The sequence below is a fragment of the Gracilinanus agilis genome, chromosome 2, assembly GCF_016433145.1.
Source record: "Gracilinanus agilis isolate LMUSP501 chromosome 2, AgileGrace, whole genome shotgun sequence".
Lineage (NCBI taxonomy): Eukaryota > Metazoa > Chordata > Mammalia > Didelphimorphia > Didelphidae > Gracilinanus > Gracilinanus agilis.
The window spans coordinates 557,068,959-557,094,566 of record NC_058131.1 but is presented as its reverse complement, the minus strand read 5'-3'; the positions used below and the strand labels follow the sequence as shown (position 1 = coordinate 557,094,566).

Genomic DNA, 25,608 nt, shown 5'->3' with positions numbered 1-25,608 from the left:
TACACGATTCTTATTTTTACTTTCCCCTTCACACCCTTCACCACCACCCCATATCCAAAGCACATTTCCACTGGTTTTAACATGTGTGATCAATCAAGACTTATTTACATATTATTGATAGTTGCATTTGTGTGGTTGTTTAGTGTCACATCCCCAACCATGTCCTTATTAACCCATGTGTTCAAGTGGTTGTTTAAGAAAAACAATTTGGTGGTACATTGGTCTTGGAAAATATTATAAAGGCTTCTGAAAAATCTAAAACCAGTCTTGGTCTTTATCTTCTTTCCCAGTTCCAGTCTCTAAGTTCAGCCCAATTAAACCAGATGTTATCTAGTAAAAGAGAAACTCCTCTTTGGTCTTATCTGTATTTGGACATGAAATAAAACATAACAAACAATTTTGGTGTTTATTGGGCAACTTTTTAAAAAATCACAATCAACAGCTTAGAAATAAAAATGCACACTTAAAAAAAGACTAAAGTTTCATGAGTCCCTCCTGTGTGGAGTAGGAATTTTGTGGGGTCTTGATAAGTCAAGATGTAGCCTCTTCAATCACCCAGATAATCAGAGAGGCCAGGATAACATGCACACAGTTACAGCTTTATCGTTTATCATACAAAGGACAGGGACATTGTGCTTAAGTCAGAGACCCAAAGATACAAATGAATTTCCCAATTTATAGGAAACCAATACAATACCCTCCACCTGTGCAAAAGAGTACCAACCAAAGACTTATGTGAGAGACTGGGAAGGGAAAGGGTCAAGGAAGAATGAAATTGTATCTAATTAAGCTAATGATTTAAACTTAACCTCTGCTTGGAGTTTCTACTGCTAGCCAGAAATACATTGAGAATAATACACTAATTTTCACTCCATACACTCCCTTTGTTCCCTGCTCTTCTAGTCTTTCAAATAGCCTGGCAGGAATGACTTGTGTTAATAACCCACAATATATTTGGCAACCCTCCTAGAGAAAGGGAAAGAAAAGAGAGAAAAGGATGTCACAGTTTTTCTTCCTTGCTCACACTTGAACAGCAATTCAGATTTCTCTTTGATCATTCATTTCTGCCTCCCTCTGTCATCCTCGTTTCATCACTGCCATTCATTTTGGTTCCACCCTGGCAACTCGAAATAGCTCCTCCTGGCAAATTGCTCCAAGTGGTGCCTTTCTGGGATCTTGCATCTTCATGCTTGTGATGGCTTCCTGCTCCCTCTTTCCATCCCTTCAACCTTAAGATTGAGGTCAATATTGAGGTAGGACTTGGGAATCTGGGTAATTGGTTCCTTCACTAGAAGTGTTTGTTCCCGGTGGGCATGACCAAAATTAGGCTGTGTATACAAATAACTGTAATATGAAATAGAACATAAATGCATTAGAAAAGCAAAAAAGTAAAGCATTTCACTATAAGAAATAGGAAAGCTCACAAATTTCACTTAAGATTCTAAAGATACTTTCAACTTTTTATAGAGATGAGTATCCCTCAACATTGGGAACCAATGGATGATAATACAGTGAAGATTGTGAATCTCTCACCAAATCTGAAGGAATATCAGAAAGTAGCCAGCAAATTCATGTGCACAATGAACAGGAATACCATCCTTAAGGTGAATTCTGTTGAATGAATGGGTGATTATACTCATTAAATCAATACACAATGAAACACTTTTGAATAGAACAATATTCCCATCTTGTAGACATGTGATAGACAACATTATTCCTAAAAACATTCTTTAATGTCTCTTTCACATTTATTATTGTTTATCCTCTTTCTCTTAGGCTAATTTTGAATAATTTTTTTGAAGACGGTGTGTCTGGGATTAGAGTGAAGTTGGAAAGGGCCTTAGACATCTAATCCAAACACCTTATTTTACAAGTGGGGAAACTGAGGTCCTGGGGGAGAGAGGAAGTGACTTGCTCAGCATCACACAGCTGGTAGAACCAGGTCTAGAACTTAGATCTTCTGATTCCCAGTGCAGTATCTACTGTTTCTGCCAAACCATATTCATGTCTGAAATAATCAAAAGTGAAAAAAAAAGGACTTTGGAATCTGATCTCCCATTCCTAGTCTCTTATTATATAAGGTTCAAAGGTTAGTCATATTAAAGGAGCAATAGATGTTAGAGCATCCTAGCTTTAAAAGTAGATATGGAAAATTTTAGTAATCTATATTGGGAATTACTTGCTCATTCAATTAAATCTCATTTGTAAATGTAGATGTGAAAACAAGATATAATATTTGAGTTATTTTGAGTTATGTCCTTTAATCTTTGAGTTATAATAATTTGAGTTATGACCAGATTCTCTCTTTGATTTTGTTACTTAGGTAGAGAGAATACAAAACCCATACCTCTGGACCTCTTACATTTACAAGCGGAACTGGATGGAGAAAAAGAATCCTCCAGGAGTACAGAATGAAAAAGTCCTCTTCCATGGAACACCACCACAGAACTGTTTATCCATCACTGAACATGGCCTAAAAAGTACCTGTAGAAAAAGTAAGCTTGTCACAACCGAGAGAGGGTAGGGCTTAATGCTATTGAAAAGTCAGAAATTCCAGTTTATTTTTCCTGATTCCTGGGCTGACTTGACCACACAAGTCCCCTGGTAGTGTATAATGGAACAAAATGATTTTGTGGATCATTCAGTAGTTAACAAAGGAGATTTACCTAGCTAGAGCAGGAAAAAGATAGTCAATAGGAATAGGCACTGAGGATTCTTCTTGATTCAGCTGAGCAAAGCAACTTTGCCTGAATTGCCCTTTGTGGTCCACCAACCCAAGCATCAGGTCGCCAAGAGTTCCTCTTGTTTGCTTTGTACTCAGAAACCAGAAAGTGATGTCAGTAGCCTGAGCCTTTAGTTCCCTTGTGCCAACCAAATCTTGAGGGTGACTCCAATACCTTTTAAGGAAAAACTATCCTATTGTGTTGAGGTAGGAGATATTTAACTTCTCACATTATATATCCAAGGTCTAATGACAAATCTTTATTTTTACAGACGGAATGTATGGCCAAGGAATCTACTTTGCGGAGGAGGCATATATGTCCTCCCAATATTGTGGAAGAGACAACCAAAAATATAAGCTTATGTTCCAGGTTCGTGTCCTTACTGGAGAGTACTCTAAAGGTGATGCGTCAATAACATTTCCTCCGGAAAAGCCAGGAGGAGGGAGATATGATAGCTTAGTTGATTCAGTGGGCATGCCAAAGATATTTGTAACTTTTTTTGATGACCACTCATACCCAGAGTATTTAATCACATACAGATGATCCTGTATGGTTTTGTCTAGACTCTTTGAGTAAGCCAGAGAATCTCTAAAATAGCTCGTCCCACTGGTGGCTACAAGTGAGTATAGAACAGGATGGGAAAACAGAAGTTCTAGCATCCAAGACTGCACATCTGGCAATTTTCATCTGTTTTGTGTGTTGGGGTGCTGGTCCAAACCATGTTGCATTCTAGGACAATATAAACTAGATGTAATCACAAACTAAAACACCACCAAAAGTTAGGTTTAGGCAAAAGGATATTAAGTTGTTACAATGGTATTTTCTCAGGCCTTATCCTTTTTGACTTATTGGCAACTTTTGACAATGTCAAATACTCCCTCTTTCCTCTTGTCCTAGAAAGTCTCTCCTCTCCTAGTTTCCATGATATTGATCCCTTTGGTTCTTCTCTTACTAGTTAGATCACTCCTTCTTAGTCTCCTCTGGTAACTCCTCATCTGTCCCCTCAATGGAGTTTTCACCAAAGCTGTCCTGGACTCTTTTCTCTTTTTGTACCCTCTCAGAGAGCTCATGAGTTACAAAGGGTCAGATTTGTTAGCTCTATACAGAAAACTCTCAAACCTACATAGGTAGCCCTAATTACTTTTTTGGAACTCTAATCTCAAATCAGTTGCCTCCTGGGATATCCTTTAGACATCTTAAATTCTACATTTCCAAAAGAAAATTCACGTTCCATATATTTATTTTATTGAGGATACCACCATTCTTCCAGTCCCTCAGCTTTAAAATCTAGGAGTCATCTTTGATTCTTTCTTCAAGTTACCAATGATTTCTTAATTGCCATCTTTAACGGCCATTTCTCAATCTATCTTGAATCAGTGTTTTACCTGTCTTGAACTCTGGTTTTTTTACAGTCTTCATCCCCCTTTTCTCTGGGATACTCTCTCTTCTCTAGGTGTTTATGACACTGTTGTTTTCTGGTTTTCCTGCAACCTGTCTGACAGATCTTCCTCAGTCTCTTTTGCTAGATCTTCTTTGAATTCACATACACTAAAAGTCTGTCTTCCTTTCTCCCTTACCAATTTGGATATGTCAAACTAGGTGTTCTATAGACATCTCAAACTCAATATGTGCAAACGAAAACAGAACATATCACCTTTCCCCAAAATCTTCCCTCTACCCAACTTCTCTATTACTATCTAGAACAACAATCTTCTCTCAGTCCTACCCAGACTCACGACTATGATGTCATCCTTAATTTTTCACACATTGGTCCCCCATATTTAATCTGTTGCCAAGTTTTGTTATTTCTACTTTCACATCTCTAGTATATTTCCCTTCTTTCCACTCACCTAGTGGCCTTCCTGGAGCAGGCCCTTGGCACCTCATACCTGACCTACTGCAATAGTCTTCTGGTGGTCCTTCTTGCCTTAATTTTTTCCTACTCGAATTCATTTGCCACTAATCTGCCAAAGTGATTTTCCTAAAGCACATCTTTCTAGTCACTGAACCCAATTACTCCCTGTTACCTCGAGGATCAAATGTAAAGTTCTCTTTCTGGCTTCTAAAACCTTTCACTACCTGGCCCATACTTTCTGCCATGAACCCTGTGGTCATGGCCTTCTTGCCATTCCTTGCACAGGACACACCTCCTGACTCTGTCCTTTTTTAATGGTGAGCTTTCTTTTTTAATGGTCATCCCCTATGCCTAGAAAGCTCACCATCCTCATATCTACTTCCTACCTTCCCTAATTTCCTTTAAGACTCAGCTTAAAATCCCATTTTCTTCAGGAAGACCTTTTTCCATCCATGCCAATCCCTCCTTTCCTCCTTCCTCCAACTCAACACATATTAGTACTTCCTTTTGGATTACCTTTCATTTACATTGATTATATTTTGTGTGTGTATATATTATTTTATTATTTTTTTTGCATGTAGTCTTCCCTCGTAGGAATGTGAACTCCTTGAGAGTTAAGACTTTATCTTTGCCTCTCTTTGTAACCCCGGCTTTTAGCCCAGTGCCCTGGCATATAGAGAGTGTGTAATAAGGCTTATTGATCTACTAACTTTCCATTATAGCCATTCAAATGCAAAGTCTTGTTGATTTACCTATATAATATTTTTCTTATTCATTTCCTTTTTTCCACTTAAAAAAGCCACCAGCCTAGTTCAGACTATCATTTCAGTCTTCCCTAATGAGTGCAATCGATTTCTAATTGATCTTCTTGCTTCTAGTCTCTTCCCTCTCTGGCCCATCAGATAAATAGCTGTCAAAAGTTATATTCATAAAGTACAGGCATAACTATATGATCAGAAGTCTTCAGTGCTCTCTATTATCTTCATTATTTTTGTCAGATGATTCATTATACTCTCAATATTAAACATTACTTCATTTACTTTCTTTGCAATCACTTGCATTTAAATAAACAACTTTTAATGCATTCTTTTTAATAATTTCTATCCATTGCATAATTGTCTTTCTTTGTTGTATCATATTATTTGTTCAAACATTTTTTCAGTTGTGGATATTGCTGTTGCTTTTTCATTTACAAATAACTTTGTGATAGAAATCTAAGAACCAATAAGCTGAAGAAAATTTCATAGAATGATCCCAAAAATGGAAATATTGGCTCAAAGGGCATGATTATTTTTTAATTTTTACCACATCCTGCCCTCTGAACTTTTAAGTTCCCAATTCTATTAGCAATGGACATGTACCTGTTAATATATAGCTTTACCAGCATTGCTGTTTTAGTTAAAATTTTGATGATTTATTTGTTATACTTTGTTGTGGCTCAGCACTGCCTTAGTCTGATAGGAAGATTAATTTATGGGATATTAATTAGCCATCAAAGAAGTTTACTTAGCTAAGTGTATTAGAAACTATATTCTTGGTAGTTTTATAACTTTGATTCATGTTGTAATATAATGCCAATTTTATTGAGTTATCATCTGTCTTCATTGTCATTTGTTGTTTAGTCATTTCAGTTATGCCTGACTTTTGAGTTATGCCTGTTATGCCTGACCTCATTTGAGGTTTTCCTGGCAAAGATACTGGAGTAGTTTGCCATTTCTTTTTCCAGCTCATTTACAAATGAGCAAACCGAGGCACCCAGGGTTAAGTGACTTGCCCAGAATCACACAACTAGTAAATGTCCTGAGATAAGTCTTTCTGACTCCAGGCCAGACACTCTGTCCACTGTGCCACCTAGCTGCTCCTTCCTTGTTATACAACCTGTATAAGTTTTGTCTTCTAACATTTTTGTATAGCTTTAAAAATGGTTTAGTCTTGTGTGATCAGTATTATGTACTAAAAAAGAATGTATATGCATGGTTCCATGTTCTTTTCCATTCTTTCTCTATACACATTTTTCTGTATCTATGCACACATTCCCCAAATCATAATTATAATTGGCCACAGGCAAAGCACATTATTATTTTTGTTATAAATTGTCACTTGGGTAATTTGGAACTCCTCTTCTGCAACTTGTAGGGATTTCTTTAATTATTGATTCTTGCTTTTAAAGTCTTCCAAGTTTAAAAAAATTTTTTTTAATTGATACAATCCTGTTTCTAAGGTATGATTTGGGATTGCAGTCCTATTTCTAAAATGCTTTTGTGTGGTTTTGTTCAATAATAGTACTTTTCTTTGTATTTTTTGAAAACATTTGTTACTTTAATTGAAAATGTTAAATATGTAACCTCATTGTGGGTGAATGAATTTTCAGTTTTTTGTGGAAGAGCAGATGCTGATTCTTGCTTAAAGAATTAAAGTTCTGGGGCAACTAGGTGGCTCAGTAGATTGAGAGCAAGGCCCAGATAAAGGAGGTCTTGGGTTCAAATGTGGCCTCAGACACTTCCTAGCTGTGTGACCTTGGGCAAGTCACTTGACCTTCCCCCCTCCCTCCCTCGCCTAGCCCTTATGCTCTTCTGTCATAGAACCAATAGACAATATTGATTTTAAGACTAAAGGTGAGGGTTTAAAAAAAAAGAATTAAAGTTCAGACCCTTTCATCGGAAGGGATGAAAGTATTTAGCTAGTAATTTTACAAATTTTGTGACCTGGGCAATGGGGAAGACCAGGGCAATGGAAATATCCCCCTTCTCCTGGGATTTCACTCCTTGCATTTTTATTATGGGTCTGGGGTATTGTTCTCTTCCTCTTCTGTGAGGTCCTCCCCTTTGGAGTCAATTTGGCCTGAATTCCAGAGGAAGGGGGCAAAAGATACCCAGTTCACCTGGGTAATAATTCCTCCCTGTCTTGTCATCTGGAAAACATTCAAGGTTGTTTCCCCTTCAAACCCTTATCAAAAGTTTATAATGATTTATAGGTTAACTCTGATGCTACCCTTTCCTTGACCCAGCAAGCTCTTCTGCTGGGAGCAGCTAGGGAAACTCAGGTTCTAGTATCTGCTAACTAGTAAAAACCATAAGATCTAAAAGCATTATTATGGAAAAGGATTTCAAAGCACTTATAGCATTTTAAAGCACCATTTCCCACTGCCAACCCATATCATTGTGAAGGGGTTCCCAATGTATATTCTTCTTTCTCTATGGAATTGCTCATGTTTGTTGAAGTTTGCCAAGTTAAGAAACATCAAAAAATTATTTTTAAAAAATGTAATCCAATTTTTTTTCTTGATACTTGGAGAATTTCTTTATCATTTTGTGGTTCAACAGTTATGTATGTGCATTGAATGTTCATAGTTTAGATTTCTTCATACATATTTTTATATAAACTTTGTTTTCTCATTAAAATTTTTTTCAAATAACAAGCATTTATTTTCTCTCCCTTTTTCTCCCCCTTTTACCAAATTCTTCATATGTGTGAATATTCTCTCTGCAGAGTATTGGTTGATATTGTCCATTCTGGGAAGTTTTTTCCTTTCACCATAGGATCTAGTTTTAAAAATATTTTTCAGTGTCTTATGGAATACCAATTTTTCTTACATCTGTACTTCTTGTACTGCCCCACCCCCTAAAATATGTTACTTTATTCTGAATATCTATTAATTTCTTTTTTATTTTTATTACAGCTTGGGTCTAATCTTCAGTTTTATTATCTATTGATCTTTGTTCAGTCTCATCTGTTAAACCCTCTCCCCAAGTTTCCTCTTCTGTAAAAATGGGTATAATGATAGAATCTATCTTCTAGTGTTGTCCTGAAGATAAAATATATTTATATATGTAATGCATAATATAAATGCTAGATTTTACTTGGCAATACCATTGTTGTTTTGAAAGTCATTTAATATCACTTTGTCATTTTATAATGTTACAACTGTAATTTCTCTAGTTGCTCTTCCTTTCTTTTAAAACCCCTTTTTGATATTTCAATTTGCATTTCTTTTAAAATTTCATTTTTCTATTAACAAAAATATGTTTTGTCTCCCCCACCTCTTCCTGTCTTTGTAAATAAAGCAAAAGGAAACCTTTATTATAAATATATATGTATATATATATATATAAAATATATGCAAAAATTCTTACATTGACCATGTTCAAGAATGTGTCTCATTGTATGCCTTGAATCCATCACCTCTCTGTTAGATAGCATTTTGCATTTATTTTTCTTAAAAAGTTTTCAGCAGACACCACCTGGTCAGTCAGCTGCCATCAATATCAACACGAGATCTTCTACCCGCAAAACGATTACGAGGCAACGAAGGCCCAGGTAATGATTAGCATTTTTTAGCAACAAAATATTTTTAAATGAAGGTATATACTTATTTTTAGAGATAATACTTTTAAAAAACTTAATAGACTACAGTACAGAGTAAATATGGGCAACTTGGTGGGATAGAGGATAGAATGCCAGTCCTAGAATAAGGAAGATTTATCTTCCTGAATTCAAATCTGACCTCAGACACTTAGCAGCTGTGTGACTGTGGGCAAGTCACTTAACTGTATTTACCTCAGTTTCTTCATCTTTAAAATTAGCTGGATTAGGAAATGGCAAACCATTCCAGTATTCTTTGCCTAGAAAACCCCAAAAATGAGGTCTGAGAGGACTCAACGACATAGAGTAAACTTAAGTTTTGTATGTACTGGGAAACCAAAATATTTATGTAATTTGCTTTATTGCCAGGGTCTAGAACAGAACTAACAATATTTCCAAGATATACCCCTAATGTATCCTGCACTCATTTCTATAACGTGAGAGTTTTTTTTAACAAGTAATTTATCATATAGTCTTTTTGTTACAAAAATTCTTTATTAGTTCATTTTTGACTTAACTTACTACTCATTTTTCCATTGAAGGGTGGAAGTGGTTGAGGGGGCAGTTAGCAAATGTGATCCAGGTGTAACATGAAGGTGCAACATCAGGGCCCAACACCGGATGGAACATGCAGTCCGTTTCCAGGCTAGAAGTAGGACTAGTGAAAGGGATGCTTCAGGCTTAATGCATATTTACATTTTCTGGCAATGGAACCACAGGAAATTAGGCAAGTAGGCCTACAGCCCTCAGTGCATACAATCAAACTTTTAGTCAACATGAACAAACAATTTGGGGTGGGTGATCATTTTTATCCTACTAATTGGGTACACTGAATTTTTTGGTTTTGCTCACTTTACTCAGTATCAGTTCACAGAAGTCTTTCTAGGTTTTTCTGAAATCATCCTGCTCATAGGACAGGAATTTTCTGCCTTTGTAAGGATGATTTCTGTTGGGAGAAGGACAGAAAGGGAATAAATATACATATATGTATATAAATAAACACTACTATGTGGGGCACTGGGCCAAACACTTTTCATTCTTTTTTTTTTTTTTTTTTAACCCTTGTACTTCGGTGTATTGTCTCATAGGTGGAAGATTGGTAAGGGTGGGCAATGGGGGTCAAGTGACTTGCCCAGGGTCACACAGCTGGGAAGTGGCTGAGGCCGGGTTTGAACCTAGGACCTCCTGTCTCTAGGCTTGACTCTCACTCCACTGAGCTACCCAGCTGCCCCAGGGCCAAACACTTTTAACAACTATTATCTCTTTTGATTCTCATAACAACCCTTGGAAATAGGTGCTATTATTATCCCTATTTTACAGTTGAAGAAACTGAGGCTGAAAAAGGATAAACAGCTTGCCCACAGTGACATAGCTAAGTGTCTGAGCCTGAATTTGAACTTGGGTCTTCCTGTTTCAAGGCTTGATGCTCTGACCACAGTTGAAGCACTAAAGATTTGAGATCCTGATGGGTATTTGGGTTCAGAAGCCAGAGGGATTTCTTGGCAGCGATAAAGGGAATGGGGTGGAAGGAGTAAGATGAAGGTGACCACTTTGTTTTATGAAATTCCAAATTGACTCTAGGCCCTCTGATAACCTGTCTTCAAGAAACTCCCATTTTCCCAGACTGAACAATAAATCGTCAAGTACACCTTTGTCACTTTAGATAGGATTAATGAATAGAATCAAATATTAAGTACAATTTTTGTCTCAGTTTATTCTATTTTCTCTAGGCTACTCCCAGGCACTCCAGCCTCTGGCTATATCCTCTTCCCCAAGTCTTTATGAAACTAGTCTCTTGTCTTTCCTTTCATATACTTCCTAAAGTCTATATATGACCTCAGTTCTTTAGGTCAGTGGAAATTCCCATTATTGGAGACAGTGTTCATCCTGGAGTGCTTAGCTCCATGTGGTGGCTCTGATCATTGTCTCTCTTGAAGGGGACTCCTGTTGGGGGTGCCCGCTAGAATAGGCAGAAAGTCCCTACTAGCACTCCCCTCTCTTTTTTTTTTCTTTCTTTCTGCACACCTGCTACATAGAACAGGTCAGGAAGTACTACGTCAAGAACAATCTCTCCCCTCCAGGTAGGCTAAATCTACCCTGCAACTTGGCCCCAGGGGTGTACAAGGCTGATTGGGTTTTTCGAGGGGTGTGCACGAGCATGGAAGAGGGTCACGATTGGATTTTGGGAAGTGATCATGAGCACAGGGGAGGAGAGGACTGGTTGCCCCTCTGGTGCCGAGGAACCTCTTCTCCCCCCAAACTATACTTAAACACCTGTCAAGCTCAGCAGGTGCCTCCCAACAGTTACATCTCTGTTGTGGACGCCCTCTGTGGGTAAGAGCAATAAATTGTCTTTTCTGCTTTGTAATCTCAGTCTTGGTTTTTTTTTCATTTTGAGTCCGTGGGCTCGGGTCCCACACACTCTGGACCGGATTAAAGTTGTGTTCTAATATAACTGCTTTGGTAGTTGTTATTTTTTAGGTTGACAAAAGCCACCTATGACCTCTTAGCCCATACTGGTAGGGAAATGAGAGCTGTAAGGTTGGACTATGCAGTAGGTTTCCCCCACCCAAGTTTGTTATTCCTTAAAACAAATAGAAATTGATTTCACTGACGCCTCTTATTTTTTATGCCATTTCCAGATTTTTCCCCTCCCTTTCTATTGTAATAAAGTAATTAAGGTAAGGAATCAATCAACTTGGTGACCTCTCTGACTGCATGCCACATTTGAGCCCAAAAGTTCATAGTGTTGCATGAATTTACTTCTCAATTGTACTAGTTAACACACACACAAAAAAGCAAGAATGAATCAAAAACAGGTTTTATTACACTTGGTGTGTTGTATGACCCACCAGCAACCGGTGGAGGATGTGCCATTCACAATTTAACAGACAGTGCTTATACATTATATGAAACAAGGAAAAAGACAGGTAACTGTTAAAAAGGTGATCATACAAAGAAAAATAGTTTCCAACTTCAATAGATTAAAACTGCATCCACCCACCTGCCATCCCACCAGCTGTGGCAGGCAAAAGGGATGGGCACACAGATGGGAGGTTGGGAAAAAATGTTTACAAAATGACACTAAGACTTTGGGGACATCATATATTCTCTTGGAGAAGTATGACATGTAAACAGGCAAATATCTACCAGATTATTTGGGGTGGGAGAGAGCACTAGGGCCATCAGAAAAGGCTTCCTGTAGGAAGTGAAATATGAACTGAATTTTGAATAAAGCTAGGGATCTCATGAGAAACATCTAGTATTAATTTACAAAGGTGGGAGATGGAATGCCAAATTGTGGGACCAGCAAGTAGCCCAGTTTTATTGGGATATAGGGTACATGAAATATTGTGAAATAAACACAGGATGGCAGGTTGGGAGGAGATTGTGAAAGGCTTCTAATGCTAAGCCAAGAAATTGGTATTTTGAAGTAATGGGAGCCTATCACTTGGGTAAGGTATTATACTTTCTCTTTTAAGTTATTTATTGTCCTCTCAATTCTTTCTTCCAACTCCTTTATTTAATTTTTTTTATATCTTCTAGGAATTTACGTAGTATTTGTGTAAAATCTATTTTTTCCCCCTTGAGTCCTTGCTTGCAGTTGTAAGTGTCAACTTGAAAAAACACAGAATTACCAAAGTAGTTATAAATAGAACATGTCTTTAATCAGAACAAGAGAAATAGGGCTCATATGGCCACCACATGGGAGCTCTGGAAAAAGATACCAATCATGGAATTTCCACAGAACTGAAGAACTTGGGGTTATATTTGTGCATTAGGGTGTAGAACCAAGGAGGAACAACTGGCTGGTTACACAAAGGCTTGGGAAAGTAGGTGTAACCAAAAGCTAGAATACCTGGGAAAGGCCTAGATGCAATAAGAGAAATTGAGAAGACAAAAAGAATGCTTAGACCTATCCAGGGTACTCAGTGGGTGTTTGATGATTTATTGTTCAGTCTGGGACAAGGATCTGTTGGGATTTCTTGAAGGCAAGTTCTCTTGGGACAAGAGTAAATTTGGGGTTTCATAAAACGAAGCCGTCAATAGTTACACTCTCCTTCTTGGCTAGATTTTAGGGCAAGCTGTAGGTTTTACTACTTTCAGGCTTGGGCCCACTCCTTAGCTGGGGTATTATTGTGTACTTTCAGAAAAAAGACCCATTGCTTAGGACTGACAAATCCTTCTAGAACTCATTTCTAAGGAGTTTAGTCTCCCAGACAGGAGTTAAGAGAGTAGAGGTTTATATTTTGCCTTCAGCAATTCTTCCTGGTTCAGAGAAGTCTTTTGAGTAAGAGACCTTACCCTAACTCACAGTGACCATCCAATCCCTTTTCCAAATGTCCATCTCTACAAAGAAGCCATATAAATAATAGCTATTTGCCCCAATAATCATCAAAAGCTCTGTGGTTCAAGAGGTACTCAGTTGTTTTTTAAACTCTGTGGCTCTTTTATTGATCTAGGGCAAGTGTTTTTTTTTTTTAATTTAAATTTAAAATTTTTCACTTTTTATTGTCATTCAAAACCCACTTCCATATTGGTCATTGTAAGAGCAAACTCAAACATAACCAAAATCCCAAAATAAAACCAAAGATACACTAATGTGAAAGACAACTCCAACAGTTCTTTCCCTGGAGGTGGCTAGCATTCCCCATCAAGTTTTTCAGGATTGTTTCAGATCTTTGTACTGCTGAGTATAACCAAGTTTTCATAGGTAATCATCATCCAATATTGCTATTATTGTGTACAGTGTTCTCCCAGTTCTGCTTATTTTGCTTTGTATCAGTTCTTGCAGATCTTAACAGCTTTTTCTGAAATCATCTTGTTTATCATTTCTTAGAGGACAATAATATTCCATCATCAACATGTACTACAATTTGTTCAGCCATTCTCCAACTGATGGACATCCCCTCAATTTCCGATTCTTTGCTACCACAAAAAGAGCTCTATAAATATTTTTGTACAAGTAGGTTAGGGCAGGTGTTCTCTACCCCTTCCCCCCCACCACCTATGAAAGTTTTACAATAAAGTAAAAGTTTTATTGTATTTATTTCTCATCCAACTGTACTCCTTTGGATTTCTCCATCATGCCCAAGGAACCTCTTCATTCTGACAGATCATATCATTCCTGGAACTCATGCCTCATCAGTATCCTCTGCTCCTGAGAACTCTCTGAATGAGAAGCAAAGTGCTCTTTCTAGAACCACCATTTAAGGAAGGGACCAAGACTTGCCATTTCTTCATTTCCCACCCAACTCCTCTGGACTTCTCCCTCATCTCCTGCCCCATAAACCTGTTTTATCTCACTACCCCTTTCTGCTTCTTTTTGTGTAGTCTTCCCAAATTAGATCACAAACTCCTTGAGATTAGCATCCCTTTTTTGCCTTAATTTGTATCCCCAGATAAGGAGTGGGCCCTAAGCCTAAAAGTAGTAGAACTTACAACTTGTATACTTAGGTTGTTCAAACCTATCCAGCATAGATACCATACCCATTGGCCAGCATTGGGAGAACTTTTTAAAAATTTAATTTTAAAATTTTTTCACGGTTACATGTTTCTTGTTGTCTCCCTCCCCTCTTCCCTCCCCACTCCTGGACTTGACAAGCAATTCCACTGTGTTATACATAATATTATCACATTGGGAGAACTTTTTGAAAACTATTAGCCCACCATTATAAAGAGTTATTGTAGATCCCAAAATACCCTAAAATCTAGCCATGGAGAGAATAACCACGTAACATCTGCAAGCATGGAGACTTAAAACCAAATGGTATTGGTTTTGGTAAGTTGACAAACATGTCTTTTATCTTATTAAGGTAATATAACTTACTATGCAAGCCTCTCCTATATTATTGCCTTCCCTCTAAGATTACCTCCAGTTTATCCTGTATATATCATTTGTACATAATTGCTTACCTGCTGCCTTTTTTGGAGATTTCAGGAAGGAAACAGGAGCTTATTTGGGCTCTTGCTCCTACTGTAGTGGCCCAAGGATCACATAGTTTACATTATAAAAATGTGGTTTATTATATGAGAGAGGACCACTTGCGCTGAGCTTTGAAGGAAGCTTGGAATTCTCAGGAGGGAGGTGAGAAGAGAAAGTGTTCTAGGTACACAAGGTAGCCTGCAAAGCTTTGGAGAAAGGAGATGAGAACATCAAGTATAGGAAATAGCTTTGGTGTCAGTTTGGCCGAGATGTAGAGTGCATGAAGGAGACTAAGGGATCAAGGCAATTTGTGAAAGGTTCTATAAACCAAATACAGAAATAGTATTTTATCTTACAATCAAAAGGAAGTCAAATTTTGAGCAGTGAAATGACCCATTTGGAACTATGTTTTGGGAATATTGATTTGGAAATGATGTAGAAGATGGACTGGAGAGGGAAGATAGTAGAGTTAAAGACATTAGTTAGGATGCCATTATAATAACCCAGAGGAGAAGCAGTGAGGGTCTGAACTAGAGGGTGGCTGTGTAGAGAAGAGGACATATCTACTTAGGAGATCTCCCCCATATTCAGCATGATTGTCGCTGTTGGTCCTTCATTTCAAAGAGGACTAATGGTGTCACAGGGTGATGTTGATTGCTGTGAATTGAATTTAATTGAAGCATAGTTGTACATATTTGTATTTTTCACTGTCTTCCAGTCATTGGAGTAGCAGGACAAAAGTTGGGATGACTGGCAATGGCCCCAAATGCAGTGGATGACCTTGGAATCTTTGATGTCTGACTGAGCTCCAAGTTGCCCCTCAATTTCCTTTGTGGCCATTGGCACAAATTATTCTCATCTGCCCATTCTACCAGGGGGAGTCTTCACATACTTGGGGGAGACATTCTCATAACTCACTGTTGGGTTTGAGGCATATTGATTACTTTCAGCCTGGTTTAACCCACCCATTGGGGTAGTTTTACTGCAGTGTGGCTGCTGCATGTGCTACAGCTTCTTGGAGCCACAGGTGAGAATTAGGTGAAAGGTGGACACCTGAGGTGGATGACAGCAGCTTTGAAAAGGGCTTGGTGAGGCCTCACACTAGCGGTGCTAGTCCTCCTAGAATAGCCAAAACCTCTCCACATGTGATACAGTGAAAAAAAGCAGTGGGTTTAGGGTCAGAAAACCTGGGTTTGAATCTTGGTTCTACCATTTAATTGCTGTATTACCTCCAGCAAACTACTTTTCTCTGTGGTTAGTTTGTACATTTATAAAACAAGAAAGGTTGAAAAATTTTTTCCCAAAAAGAGGTAAAAAGATATGAATATACTATTCAGAAGAATTGCAATAAAAAATTAGGAAAGATTCCTCCAAATCTCTATAAGAGAAATGTAAATTAAATCAACTTGAAGAGCTCAAAGACTTGAGTGTTTTTAAGTATGGAGTATAAGTACATAATCAACCAGTCAGTCAATCAATAAGCAACTTATTGGCTATAGGAAAAAGCAAAAACAGTTTCTTCCTTCCCTCAAGGAGTTTAACATTCTAATAAGGGACACACATGTACAAATGTAGGATATTATAAGAGAAAGCTTGGTGACAGACTGATTCTGACTGGGGATCATGTAGGTGGTATTTCAGATTTCAGGAAAGCTGAAGAATTGGGGAATGGCGAAAAGTATAGTTTGACTAGGATATAAGGTGAGTAACTGGTATAGATTTTACAGAAAAATCTAAAATGACTATATAACAATAATATTTGTAAGTTTGTATATTTTAAAAATTGTTTGAGTAAAAGTAAAATATCTGCATTGCCTAGTTATGATAAAACTAGAAAGGCAGATTGGGACCAGATTATTTGGGGTAGTGAAAATCAGGGTAAGAAGTTTTAGACTTTTATGCCTAGGGGAACACCTTTAAGATTTTTGGATCAGGATGCACTTAATACAATGTTATCAGATCTGTGCTTAAAAAGGAATATTAATCAAGTATCGGTATATAGATAAATTAGAGCTGGGAGTGTCTGGAGGCTGGGGGCCCAGCTTGGAATTTATTTAAAATCATACATTTAGAGCTTAAAGGCCAACGAATCCAATGCTTCATTTTTTCAGATGAGGACACAGACACTGAGAAATTAAATGACTTGCCCAGGGCCACAGATAAGTTAGTGTCTGAGATGGGGTTTCAAGTCCAGTGCTGTATCAGTAATATAGGTATGTAGGACCTAAATGCTGAGGGAATACAAAAGAGATTACTTATTGAACCATTATTTATTTAGAATCTGATTTGGGTTCTTAAATTGGGGTCTTTTATCCCTACATACTATTTACACAATACCTAGGTGGCACAATGGATAGAGTGCCCAGCCTATAGTCTGGAGTTAAAATCTGGCCTTAGACACTAGCTATGTGACCCTGCTTTTAACCTGGTTTGCCACAGTTCTTCATCTATAAAATGAGCTAGAGAAAGAAATAGCAAGCTACTCCAGTATAACCCCAAAATTGAGTTACGAAGAATCAGACTAAACAGCAAAATTCCTACATAAAAGAGATAATCCTTTAAAGATATAAAAATGGTTTCCTAAATTCTGATGTTACATAAGTTTCATGTTCAGAGTCTATTTAAATAGCTTTCATTAGTCTGATCTTGTTAAGCAGACTTTGCTAAAAAAACAAAGTTAGATGGGATACATAACCCACTGTATTTCAATATAATTGATTTCCTTTGTGATCTTATATATTTTATGCATTTAAAAATACCATTTTGAGAAGGGGGCCCAGAGGCTTCATCAGATGACCAAAAGAGTCTATACTTCCCAAAAGGTTAAGAACTGTTTCTAAAAGAAACAGGCAAATACATAATTTTAACACCTTTTAAGGTAGAGGAAGGGGTGGGCTTTTGCTTTGAACTAACTAGCCAATCAGGTGTTTCCATTGCTTTTTTAAAGCCACTTCCGGCCCCTCCCACTTTTTTTTCCTGCTGGTGGGCTGGTGAGTGGTACTCGGGGGGGGGGGGGGGTCTTCTCAATCGCTTTTGAATCAGGATTTTAGGTGAACCATCCTTTCTTGTTTTCACTTCCTAATGCTAACTGGAAGCAAGATTAGACCCTGGGAAGTCGTGAGATGACGGTGGTGTGGAGGTTTAACCTGGGAAGAGTATGAAGGTGGGGGGAAGCTGAGCCGGGCCTTGAAGCTGCCCACATGCCGGGGCTCTGCTGGTGGTGGTTACCTGGAGCCTTCCTCGGGTTCGGGAACTGGCAAAGGCCATTTACGAATAGCTACCTTGCTTTTATGAAAGGTGCTACTATCAAGCTAATGTTTCCTGTTTGCCAAAGGGCATGCCTATTTGAACCTGAATTAAGAAATCTGATCTTTCCTTCCTGGCACGTTTTCTGTTCCTTTCTGCGTCAGTAAGTGGGCGAGGAGGAGGGGAGAAGGTTGCTTCTTTGTCTAACACTTTACTATATATATATATATATTTTTTTTTAATCACTTTTAATCTTTCACTCTTGCTGCTAATAGTATTTGGGCAGGATTGGGGGAGACTTTTAGCAAACACTGGAGATAGGATTTCATTGGGCCTGGGAGTAAGTCCTTTATTTTGTACTTAAATATTTTGAAAACTTCAGCTGCGAACTTTAATTTATATTGCTAGCGTCTTTGCCCTAACAACCTTGATTGGGACTGAATGGTGTTGGCCTTAAATTTCATTATACCCCAGCTCTATTTTCTCTTTTAGTCAATGAGATTAATAATATGAGTTGTGGCTTTTATAAAAGACAGAATGGCCAACAAATGTCGACTAGATTCTCAAAAAATGCCTCTTCATTGATTTGTCGATTGATGTGAAATATTATGTGGTGTGTTCAAAGAAGTAAGATCATTTGTGGGTCTCCTATTAAACACTGTGGTTGTTGGACAGGACTTTTTAGCTTTTTTCTCTAAAACGAATTTCTGGTGGAAATTTTTCATAGCAGTTTTTGCTATGAAAATTGTAAGGGTTTTTTTTTGTTGTTGTTGTTCCTTTTTTCCGGAGGGGCACCTTGCGCTGACACAAAAATCGGTAAACCGCTTTAAAATACAGTGGATTACATAATGGCTTTTCTGCCAGAGCCAAACTGTACAGAGGACCCATCATGCAGATCTTTTTGCCAACAGCTACTCTTTTAAATATGGGTTAGTTTATCTTGCGGTTTTAGTGCTTATGATGAGGGTGAGGGAGGAATGAAAAAACTGGGCTTTGTGCCTTTAAGAGAAACCACGTGGCCCCCGCATTCACTTGCTGGTCTTAAAGGCTATTGCTTTACCTCCTGAGATCTTTATATAAAAATGCTGGGTTTGGGTGAGTAAATCTTTTTTTTTCTTTTCTTTAGCAGCATTAATTTGTAAATGTATCTAAAGCTTAGGATGCTAAGAAGTGTAGCTGTAGGCCATTTTAAGAGTTTTTTTTAAAATGGGCATTTTCATTATCTCCGTGCAGGTTTGTGATCTAGCTTTCTCTTAGCAAATAGAATGTTGCTCAGGTGAGGAGGAGACCGTTTTAGATCTTAAGAGAAATTGTTTTCCTTTTAAAACTATCCTCTTTTAATTTTTCTTTCTAGCCTGTATACTGCTTGTTGCTCAAATCTAGAATGGGAACTAAGGAAGCGTGGAAGACACTTATCAATGTTTCAACCCTTTAATTTTTTTTTTTAAATCAAAATCCTTCCTAGTCGTTTGATTTTTAATTTTGTCTTCAGCGGAGAAACAATATAGTTTCAGGAAAAGTTTTCTGCCATGATGAGCTGCATGTTATGTCCGTGTTTCACATGATTGCTCTGATTATACACATGCCCTGAGCAGCCAAAACTTTTCGTCCTATCTGTAAAGCAGGGTGGGGGGATTTTCCCAGCTAGAATTGACCAGTTTAGTTTCGAACCCCTGAATCTCTTCCTGAACATATTAAGCTATAAGCAGAATGCAGTTGTGTGACTAGTTCAGATAGTAATAGAGAAATTTCTTCTGTTTTTCAGTTTTAGGTTGAAGATGGAAGGTGGAAGAGGGGCTAAAACCTCAGCAGGGCAAGAGACTTGGCTCTGTGGACAAAACTGGATGGTGCAGAAGCCCCTCACCTTAAACAAAACTACCTTGTCTCAGATCCATATCCATCATGGACCACTGGACCATGGTTAGCCGTTGTTGAACTTTTCTGCATGGGAAAGGCTGAAGTGTAGCATTTCTGCATCTCTGATTTAGGTAAGTTCTAGGATTTGACTAAAGTAGATGTTAATATTTCCTAACTGATTTATCACAAAATAATATAAATTTTAATATAATATAAATCATATATTTCCTATGTATCATTTGTAATCAAAATTTATCATATAAATGTTCATCTACATAACAGGATAATAACCTCTTGGTATCAGGGAGCATTTTGGAATACTTCTTTCCTAGTTCTGGGACCCAGGAGATGGTTGTTGATTGAGTTTTAATACAGTCTAGGGCTCCAGAGAACGATCCTGCTAACATTTGTCTAGTCTGCAGACTGCTAAGCTTTCTCACATTTATGGTGTACTTTACATATTTTGTCTTCAGCGGAGAAACAATATAGTTTCAGGGAAAGTTTTCTGCCATGATGAGCTGCATGTTATGTCCGTGTTTCACATGATTGCTCTGATTATACACATGCCCTGAGCAGCCAAAACTTTTCGTCCTATCTGTAAAGCGGGGTGGGGGGATTTTCCCAGCTAGAATTGACCAGTTTAGTTTCGAACCCCTGAATCTCTTCCTGAACATATTAAGCTATAAGCAGAATGCAGTTGTGTGACTAGTTCAGATAGTAATAGAGAAATTTCTTCTGTTTTCATATAAATGTTCATCTGCATAACAGGATAATAACCTCTTGGTATCAGGGAGCATTTTGGAATACTTCTTTCCTGGTTCTGGGACCCAGGAGATGGTTGTTGATTGAGTTTTAATACAGTCTAGGGCTCCAGAGAACGATCCTGCTAACATTTGTCTAGTCTGCAGACTGCTAAGCTTTCTCACATTTATGGTGTACTTTACATATGACATAACAGACTACAGCATGGGTAGTATCAGAATCTGATAGTATCCTTTCCTGTATGTGACAGGACTTGACACTAGAATAAGCCCAACAAGTGCTCGGTTGGCCTTTGTTCAGAAGACCCCCAAAGACCAGGAAGCAGCTTTCCTTGACATGAAACTTAAATTTGTTGCTTTGCAACTTCTGGCTCCTTGGCTTTACCTTCTGGAGCTAAGCTTGACAAGTCCATTCTGTTTTTCACATGGCAACCCATAGAATATTGGAAGACAGTTATCAGGTCTCCCTTGAATTTTATCTTTTTTAGCCTGAATATTCCCATTTTCTTCAACTGATCCTCATAGCATTAACTCAAAGCCCTTGACCATCCCTGTCATCCTTGAAACAAACATACTTCCAGCTTATTAGTGTCCTTAAACAAAATGGTTATGTTCCGCACTCCTGATGAGGTCTGATAAAAGCAGAGTACTGTGGGAATGATCTCTTTCCCTATTCTTGGAAGGTGCGCCCTTCTTAAATGTACCCCAGGATGCATTCACTTTGGCTGCTAGGTAGTGCAGTGAATAGAGTGCCAAGAAGACCTGAGTTCAAAAGTCACTTCAGAAAGCTGTATGACCATGGCCCTGGGCAAGTCACAACTCTGCCTCTGTTTTTCTATAAAATGGGGATAATCATAGTACCCACCTTCCAGACTTGTTGTGAGGATCAAAAGAAATAACTGTGAAGTGTTTATTAGCCTATTGGCACCTGCCCTATAAATGTTAGCTATTATTTCATACTACTGATTCAGGTTGAGCTTATATTCCACTAAAATCCTCAGCTTTTAGAACAAGTGCTAATCATGCCTCTCCCATTTTGTATTGGTGGTGTTAATTAAGTTAGTTGCCAAGACTTTACATTTATCTTAAATGAATTTCTTCTTATTAGATTCAGCCTAGTGGTCTAACTAGATGAGATATTTTTTGATACTGAGTCTCTTCCACAATGTTAGCTCCCCTAGCTTTTTGTCATCTTTAGGTTTCAATGAGTATGCTGTAATAGCACAATTCTTATTGGAGACCTCCTGCCACATTGACAAGGAACCATTCACAGCCAACTATCTTTTGTGTCCAGGCAGTCAACCAGTCAAATCTATTTCTTATTAATATTTAGTCTATATCTCTCCATCTTTATAAGAAGAATGGGAGGTAACATCTCCAAAAAACTTGGCTAAAATCTAGGTAAAACTGTATCTCCAACTCTGCTTTCATCTAATAATTCCTTCAAGGAGAAATGAATTTAAACTGATATAGCCATTTTTTGATGAAACCATGCTGGCTATTTATAATCACTTCCTTTTCTAGATGGTTACAGATTCAGTCATGCAAACACTGAAGCTTGGGATGTAAAAAGAAAGAAAAGACATTCCCTGCCCTCAGGGAGTTTATGATCTAATGGATGATTTATTCTAAAATTCCCCAGGATCTGAAGAGTTCAAGTTTTTTGCCATATTCTTTGCAGACTATATTTTCTTCTCTTATTTGAAAATCAGAACATGTGTCCTTTACTCATGTGGCCAGTTTTCTGCAATGCTTTCCCCTCTACTTAAACTTTCTCTTATTTACCTATTGACATGTGTATCATCTAAATGATTATAAGTTCTTTGGCCCTGCATGGTGCTGCTTAGCTACAATTTCTGCTGCCAGGGAGGCTGAACTTGGGAATTTTGAGCTGCGGTAGGGCTAAAGTCAGCTGAATGTCCAGCCCTAGTAGGGTGGAACCTGAGATAGGAACCAACAACCAGGCTGACTAATGGTGGGGTGACTTGGCATGTCAGAGTGCCCCTCCTGGGAGTGGGGTCAGGACCATTCTGTACCCTGCAGCTTGACTGAAATAGACCTATTCTCTATCTATACGCACACATTCTTTTTTAGGGTACCTATTTGAGGTATGGTTTTTCATTTTTAATAACAGAATTTAGTTAGATCTCCAAGTGTTCATTTTTGTATCTTCTGTAGAATATGGTGCCAGTGGATTTAATAAATTCTTACTTGATACATAAAGATGACAAAGATTGAAAGTTAATTCCTATATAAATTCCAAGCTTAGCTTTTTTTTTTTTTTTTTTTTTTTTTTTTTTTTTTTTTTTTGCCTTCAGTTTAGTAAAAGGAAGAAAGTGCTGCGCTGTCTGGTCTGTTTTATCCAGTTTCACATTTATTTAAAATGACATACATGACCTAGGTAGATCTCCATTTTGTAGGATAAGAAAATTTTGCATGTTACCATCTTGTGGAATGATTAAGAGCTGCATGGTATTATCTCGTTTTGCCTATATAAAATGAGAAAGTTCATTTTATAGGAAGAGGCATTGTGCCTGACATATAGTAGGCACTTAATAAATATTCATTGATTGATAAAGCATCCTGGGTATGGCTGACAGCAACATTTGAGATTAGCAAAACTAAAAGAAACTATTAAAATCTCTGGCCATTGAAAAGTAATGTGCTTGTGCATGGTATTTTACTGCACAAAACTGGCTCAATATTTGCTGGGTCTTATGAGTATGTATATTGTTCCAAAGTGTACTATCTTTGCTCAGGCATATTAAACTTAAACCTTTGGAATTTTAGGGTAACATCGACCCTTAGCATTTAATATTTATGATGCTAATGAGTCAGCATTGAACATTGACATTTAAAAAACTTGTCAAGAAAGTGGCTGAAACTTCTTTGAAAAGATTTTTGTGATTGAAATGATGGTGTGGTGCAAAGCAATTAAATAATGTATATCATTTTGATCTTTGTGATCTCGTTTTCTAGAATCTTCAGAGAGAAGTGTCTACAGTTTTAATGTGCACTTGCAAGCAGAAGCTGCACTTAGTTTTAGAGGTGAGGTGAGTTTTAAAAGAATTCTGTCTTGGATGGTTCATCATTATCATGGAGGGGAGAAGGGAAAACTTGACTACATTACATGCAGCTTGGGGGGAGGTGTTCTGTCTCACATTCTGTCCTCCAGCAGCAGGGAGTTTTGTTGCATTAAATGAATAGAAGATAACTGGATGAGTGAGGAGCCATCGTCACTCCTGAAACTAAAGGGCTTATTTTGAGCTGGGTTTCTCAGTTCAGGGAACACCCCCCAAAAAAAGAAATCATAGTTGCCTGTCACACATATAAAGTGTCTGCTGTGATGAAATGCATTTTCAGTCCGTGTTTCAGCTGATTACCCTGATTGCATGCATACTCTGAGCAGACTAGAGCCAGAAATGAACACTTTAGGAAATGTGGTTGGTTTTATTCCTAGACTTAAAGGTCTAGTTAGCGATCTATACCAATTTCTAACTTTTGTGGCTGTAATACCATATTGTAAAACCATATCATGGTAACAATTTCCCTTCTAAACGAGGACATTTGTTTCTTAGAAATGAGTGACATTTATTTTGAAGTTTTTATTTTTATGAGTTTGCAGTATTTTTTTTTTAAGCCCTTACCTTCCTGACTCCAAGGCAAGAAGAGTGGTAAGGCAATGGGGGTCAAGTGACTTGCCCAGGGTCACACAGCTGGGAAGTGAGGCCAGATTTGAACCTAGGACCTCCTGTCTCTAGGCTGGGTTCTCAATCCACTGAGCTACCCAGCTGCCCCCCAAAACTAGAGCTACAAAAAGTTGTCCTGCAGTACTCTTGATAATTAAATAGAAGAAATAAGTGAATGAAGGAAAATTCACTTATTTCTTCTATTTAATTATCAGGCACCCCGTCGAATGCTGAGGAGATATGACTTCAACAAACACCAATAATGAATATTTTCAATTTTACATGATTATAAGAAACTGAATCTTAGAAAAATATGTATTAAATTTAATGTGGTAGAAGTTTCATTGATATTTTTTGGTCGTTGCTATCTTGTAAATGACTACTACTTCCTTGTAACAAGTATAATCTAGCAAAATAAATTCATATATTGAACATGTCTGAAAACTTAAGTCTAAATCTGCCTTTAATACCTCTGCCAAAAGGTGGAAGTTTATTTTGTCATCAGTTTTCTGTAGTCAATCATTTTATCAATATTTTCTGATAGAACAAGAGTATCCCTTGAGAAAGTTGGGCTTGGTATGTTTATTTCATTTGTATTTTGGGCGGGGGGATAAAAGTTGGCTGGTGTGTGCGAAGGTGACCTCACATTTTTTAGAGAAAAATGGAGAATCATAGTACTAACACTTAGTAATCTTTTGTAGCTTTTGGCCTTTTCTTTTGCAGAGAAGAGACTGAAGCTATAACCAAAATTTCTCCACCTGGATTACTTAGTAGTGGATTCCATGATTGAAAGCCAGCCCTACTGATATGACAAAAAAGGTTATCTGCTGCCACAGAAGAAACTGATGGAATCTGAAAGCAGTTTGAAACATGCCATTCTTCACTTTACTTCCTCTGAATTTTTCTCTAGTGTAAGCATTATGTGTCTCCTTTCACAATATATGAACATAGAAATAATGTAGTTTCTGATAACATGTACAATCTATATCATATATTACCTGCCCTTTTGAAGGAAAGAGGGGTGGGAGAGAAGAGAGAACATGGATTGCAAAATGTCAGAAAATTATTAAAAATTGTATTGACATGTAATCTGGGGGGAGGGGAATGAAAACTAGATCCAAAAAACCATGGATCACTCATAGTGCTAAGCAGACTAAGCTTTAGGTCCTCCCAAAATACTCACTTCTAA

General features: G+C 37.7%; 3 non-coding genes across 3 annotated transcripts; all 3 read left to right on the top strand.

Moving 5' to 3' along the window:
* The first annotated feature begins 19,633 nt into the window (after positions 1 to 19,633).
* LOC123238548 lies at positions 19,634 to 19,710 on the top strand. Its single transcript, XR_006505702.1, has one exon. It is a non-coding gene; the product is annotated as a small nucleolar RNA SNORD126 (small nucleolar RNA).
* Positions 19,711 to 20,471: 761 nt separating this feature from the next.
* On the top strand, positions 20,472 to 20,548 carry LOC123238547. Its single transcript, XR_006505701.1, has one exon. It is a non-coding gene; the product is annotated as a small nucleolar RNA SNORD126 (small nucleolar RNA).
* Positions 20,549 to 24,065: 3,517 nt separating this feature from the next.
* LOC123238546 lies at positions 24,066 to 24,142 on the top strand. Its single transcript, XR_006505700.1, has one exon. It is a non-coding gene; the product is annotated as a small nucleolar RNA SNORD126 (small nucleolar RNA).
* Positions 24,143 to 25,608: the final 1,466 nt, after the last annotated feature.